We start from the raw sequence: 6,306 nt of genomic DNA, 5'->3' as shown, positions 1-6,306 counted from the left end.
GATGATGTAGCTTCGGCGTAACGTGAATTTGATACATTTTACGATCTCTCTCTTGACAATAAACTAACGAAAAGTACAGGGTTCACCAAACTCTTAGGACAAAAACATTTTATACTTGGCAAACTAACTTACATAAGGTGTTTATGGCTTGCACATGGAGCTGGTATCAATTTCAGGGTTGCCACATACACAGTATGCAGGGTGAGTTACCTAACGTTACCACCGGAAATATTTCCTAAATAATAATGAATATTGAAAAACTAAATGAAAAATACATAAAGTTAGGAGGAGGGCTCATGAAATTAATGGATACTATACATTCAACCAGGTTAACAGAATTTCTTTTTAAAGAAATGAAGATTCTATATTATTTTCAGCACAATTTAAAGTAAGACATAAGACATTAAGAATGGTGTGTTTTACATTGTAATACGTCAGTTACTTACCAGGTATTTGTAACGTGAAGTTAACATTTGAAACAAGTATGGGTCAATCCTTATGAATTCATACAACCTGGTTGCTTGACCATTTTTAAAAAAGTTTATTTTTTGTGGGGTGTGAAACTCATATATTGACAGTTCAGAACCACTCTTATTTTATTTTTACTATCACCAATTTGAAGATGGCGGGCATCTATTTATCATGGCGCGCGTCATTTTCTCCATTCGTAAGCAACAGCGGCAACTTTTCTTTCTCAGCTGTGGTAAGTCCTACGACAATGGGACAAAATCTGTGATGTTAAGCACATTATAGGCTACAATTATATTTATGTGTAATTTTCTAAATATTATTCCTTCATAATAAATGTTAAGGTTGAAATTGTGTATTTTAATCGCTCAAAATGACATTTTCGGACATCTTTTTGGGGGGAAGGCAGTTTGTTTGACACTTGAATTTTTTTGTGCAAGTACCTGTGTACCAATAGAGTATGTCAAAATTATTTGAAGCTTTAGACTTTAATATTTGTTTTTCTACAGGGTCATAAACATGTACTTTTTGTTAAAAAAAATTCCAAGTTCAGGGTTAAAGATCTCTGGTGGGCAGTTGTTTAAAACTCTGAAATTTGTACACAATACAGTACTCTATGAGAAGTAATTTCAGTAAAAATTGTGAGTTTGAGATTTAATTGGTTTAAGAGATACAAAACTCGTGAAAAATTCAACAATTTGCATTAAATATGGCATGTCTAATTTCATTTCTTATTTTGCCTTGTAATCAAGGGGACCCGGGTTCGATACCCGGTGGAGGCACATAGTGGTTCGGATCCCACTTTAAACTGTAGGTCCAGTCCCGATTAGCCTTACTGTGCATAAAGTGGACTTAAAACATCAATCCAATCCAATCCAATCATTTCTTATTAACATTTTGTGTTGAAATTCTGCAAACTGTAATTTGGAATGTCAATGAACAACATAACAATCCTGAAATGGCTCTGCAATAAAGTATATATACGAGGGCGTGCTGAAAAGTAATGCTTCCTATATTTTTATTTTCTTTGTTACCTTGTAAACGCATTTTGGATTTTGAGCAACCATACATTGCACTTATAAGACTTTCCAGCTTCTCCATTGAAGGTTTCAAACTTCTATCGCCAGGGGGTGCTGAACTATTGCGAGGAAAATGGCAGCATGTAACCATGCAATGTCGGTGAATCGCCTGAAGTAGCGTTCAGTGATCGAGTTTCTAAACGCAGAAAATGTGCTACAAATTTACATTCATCTGAGACTGAGGGCACTTTATGGGGATGAATGTGTAGACATCAGTACTGTGCAATCTTGGACTGTTCATGCTCGTAAAGATAACCCCAGCTGAACACGATTCCGATGACCTCCATCAGTTGCATTTCGCTGCCTTTCATTCCATTCTCTCACATAGCTGAGATTTCTTCAGCTGGGGTTATCTTTACGAGCATGAACAGCCCACGTTTGCACAGTACTGATGTCTACACATTCATCCCCATAAAGTGCCCTCAGTCTCAGATGAATGTCAATTTGTAGCACATTTTCTGCGTTTAGAAACTCGATCACTGAACGCTACTTCAGGCGATTCACCGACATTGCATGGTTACATGCTGCCATTTTCCTCGCAATAGTTCAGCACCCCCTGGCGATAGAAGTTTGAAACCTTCAATGGAGAAGCTGGAAAGTCTTATAAGTGCAATGTATGGTTGCTCAAAATCCAAAATGCGTTTACAAGGTAACAAAGAAAATAAAAATATAGGAAGCGTTACTTTTCAACATGCCCTCGTATATATACTTTATTGCAGAGCCATTTCAGGATTGTTATGTTGTTCATTGACATTCCAAATTACAGTTTGCAGAATTTCAACACAAAATGTTAATAAGAAATGAAATTAGACATGCCATATTTAATGCAAAATGTTGAATTTTTCACGAGTTTTGTATCTCTTATACCAATTAAATCTCAAACTCAAAATTTTTACTGAAATTACTTCTCATAGAGTACTGTATTGTGTACAAATTTCAGATTTTTAAACAACTGCCCACCAGAGATCTTTAACCCTCAACTTGGAATTTTTTAACAAAAAGTACATGTTTATGACCGTGTAGAGAAAGAAATATTAAAGTCTCAAGCTTCAAATAATTTTGACATACTCTATTGGTACACAGGTACTTGCACATGAAAATTCAAGTATCAAACAAACTGCCTTCCCCCCCCAAAAGATGTAGGAAAATGTCATTTTGAGCGATTAAAGTACACAATTTCAACCTTAACATTTATTATGAAGGAATAATATTTAGAAAATTACACATAAATATAATTGTAGCCTATAATGTGCTTAACATCACAGATTTTGTTTTATTGTCGTAGGACTTACCAGAGCTGAGAAAAAAAAGTTGCTGCTGATGCTTACGAATGGAGAAAATGACGCGCGCCATGATAAAAAAATACCCGCCATCTTCAAATCGGTGATAGTAAAAATAAAATAAGAGTGGTTCTGAACTGTCAATATATGAGTCTCACACCCCACAAAAAATAAACTTTTTTAAAAATGGTCAAGCAACCAGGTTGTATGAATTCATATGGATTGACCCGTATGTGATAAATTCATTCTTCTGTTGTAACAAACATGTTTGCCCTTTTTGACACAACCAATGTTTTTCGTTGTTGTTGTTAAGTATCCTATCTGCTGTACACTCACTTCAGTTAGTACTCCGGCAGTTTGTTGCATTATACAGGATATTTGCAGAAGATACAATTCAATATACATGTGTATCTATATACGCTGTATAAAACACACCTTATTACTAACTTCGTTGACACTTTACGTAGCGCTTAAACTAGCCAGCCCAGTCACCCCATCTGACACCTTTAGACTTCTTTCTTGTGGGGTAGGTTAAAGGAGGAATTCTATTTCCATGCGCCTACAATCTCAGAAAACATGGAACTTCGCAACGAATCAGCCTGCTGCAGTATTACACAGGACATGGTTTGGTATCCAGTCATTGCGGCATCTCTTGAAAATGAGGGGCGGGGGATAATGAGGAATTCTTTGTACATTCATTCATTCATGAACTGTGATTGAATGTGTACAATGCTCTGACAAAGGGAATCCGTACTGTAGATGAACAATACTAATACATTGAAGATTAGACAGACACAGGAGATGTACTACGCAGAAAAGTTCAGCGAGAAATGAGACCGGCCGGCTCGGTAGCTCAGTGGTTATAGCAATGGCACGGTATGCCAGAGACCCGAGTTCGAGTCCTGGTCGAGCCTGCATTTTCAGCTGAAAATTTCTAGGTATTACTAATACAGTTTATGTGTGAATGTAATGGGGGATTTAAATTCATTCCTAAACCGTTCATACATTTTATCAATATTCCTCTTTCATTCTTGATATCCTCCGATAGACGTGTGAATGAACTGCTGAGGTTTATTTCTGTCCTTGTATTTCAACTTCACGTTACAATTACTTGGAAAATAACTGACGTATTACAATGTAACAAACGCCATTCTTACTATGTAAGTCCTTACATTTAATTTCGCTAAACATAATGAACGCTTTCCATTTTGAAAGACTTAAGTTTGTGTTGAAAATCACATTTGCTTACATTGGTGAATGTATTGTAACCACTAATTTCATGAGCTTCTCTCCTAACTTTATGTCTGTGCAATCAGTATTTCAATATCTATTGTTCTTCACGAAATATTTCCGGTGGTTAGGTTAGGTGACTCACCATGTATATGAGTGAAAGGCGCGAAGGGAATGAAAAATATATTACGTATTTAGAATTACAAACGATTCAGTATTGATTGATTGATTTGGTTTTTGTACTTCGTATTTCTGCCCTTTTTTGGCTAATCACGAGAATAAGGATGAGTGATGATATGATGAAATTAATGAAGAAACAGTCACAAAGTACGCCCAGGCCGGGATTCGAACCTGGGACCCCTGGCGTTGTAGCGTGCTCTGTTAAAATGTGGCCGTGCGGTCTAAGGTGTCAGGTTTTGGACTCAGGCAACGAGACGCGCGCAGGCTCCAGTCTCCTGGGAGAACAGTAGCAAATTTTCTCCTGCGATTTCGGCCTATTTATGAGACAGGTGTCCACCAACTATCGTGAGGAATCTTGGGAGCTACGAATGAGTACCGTGACCCGGTCACGGAAACACACAAAAAAGACTGGGGGTTCTTCATGCTGACCACACGTGACCAGAAACTAGTTTGATGATCTCCACGTGGGTCTTTAACGGGCTGTTGCACCACGGGTTATTACTATTAATTTATCACAAATGACTCAATGTTTCATGAAAGAAGTAGAGAAGTAAAGGGGAAGGAACAGGGAATTAGGAGAGGACAGATGCGGAAGAAAAATACGGAAATAAGAGAAGAAAAGAGAGAATAGAAGAAGAGAAGTGAAGAAATTAGATGAAAGGAAAGGAGATGCGAGAGGGAGAAGCTGAATAGAGGAGAAGAAAATACAAGGTTAGAGGAGGAGACGGGAGGTGAGGCGTGGAAAGTAGAGTGAATCAGAGGGATATATAAGTACAACGAGGAGAGGAGAAGAGCGCAGTGGAGTCAGTAATCGAAGATAGGAAACAAGATAAGACGAGTGAAGACAAGTGAAGAGGGGAATAGAGGAGAGAACAATAGAAATTTGAGGTAGGAGCAGAGGAGAGAAGAATGAAAGGAGAAGAAAGGAGTATAGTGGAGAAGAAGAGAATGGAGCGGATGCGGATGCGAGAGGAGAGTAGAGGTAGTTCGAGGAAATATTTTCTCACAGACAAGAATTAATGCATTGATCAGATTATCAACATGAAACAACTAATAGCAATTTAAATTGTAACCTAATATTCTCACGGGGCGAAATACATTTTAGTTGAGTTCAGGGCAAGATATGATCTTCTGCGTGAGGTTTTCTATTTTACCTGAGATTAGACACCTAAAAGCATTAATTCAATGATTGATTTGCTATATTTTAATTCGCTCTTAGTGCTACTTTTGGCTAATTTCCAAAGAGGCGGATGAGTGATGGTGATGAATCTGATGAATGGACACTCACGAACATCTATGCCCAGGTCAGGATTCGAAGTCGGGAACCCTGGCGTCGTAGCGCGATTTTCTATTTTTTTTTTTTTAAGGAAGACCTGTAAGAGGCAGCCTTGCCTACACATCAAACCCACATATCAATTATATCTTAAAACCATTTTTCATTCAGGACAGACGAACACAAACATATACATCAGGTGGAGACTTGGATTTTGCTATGCCATTCAAGCAGTTCCTCTCTATCCTTCAAAGAACATTATGAACAAATTACGCTCCCAAACAATTGTACATGTTTCTGTGTACATGGGTATGTTTGCATATATAATTATGCTCGTATGTGTGTATATTTGTTTATATATGAGTATATACATTTTTATAGTTATGAAAGTCTGCATATATATATGTATCTTGTTATACTTCTGTAAATGTCATTTCTAGATTTATGTCTTGTATAAATTTTGTGCTAGTATTTTTTACGCAATGATTACTGTAGTCTTGCTCTCCTTCTTCTGCCATTGTTTTATATTGTTGAAATTGTAATTTTTTAATTGTTTATGATATATCTAAACCTATTGTCATTAGAGCCAGAGCTTTGTCAAAGGTGAAAATAAATAAATAAATATGTTAATCGGCATTGTGACACAGGAACTGTGGTGTCGTAGTAGCACTGTGCTAACCTATCCAACAGGGTTCTTGTTTTTAGACATCATTAAATATTCAGAGGTTTCATCACTGTAGGACGACGATCTATTCCTGTGAGGCTAACTAACACTATATGTTTCTTTTAGATGCTT

Source organism: Lepisma saccharinum, chromosome 9 (assembly GCF_977018435.1).
Source record: "Lepisma saccharinum chromosome 9, izLepSacc3.1, whole genome shotgun sequence".
NCBI classification, from domain to species: Eukaryota; Metazoa; Arthropoda; class Insecta; order Zygentoma; family Lepismatidae; genus Lepisma; species Lepisma saccharinum.
Note: the sequence above shows the minus strand (reverse complement) of the source record.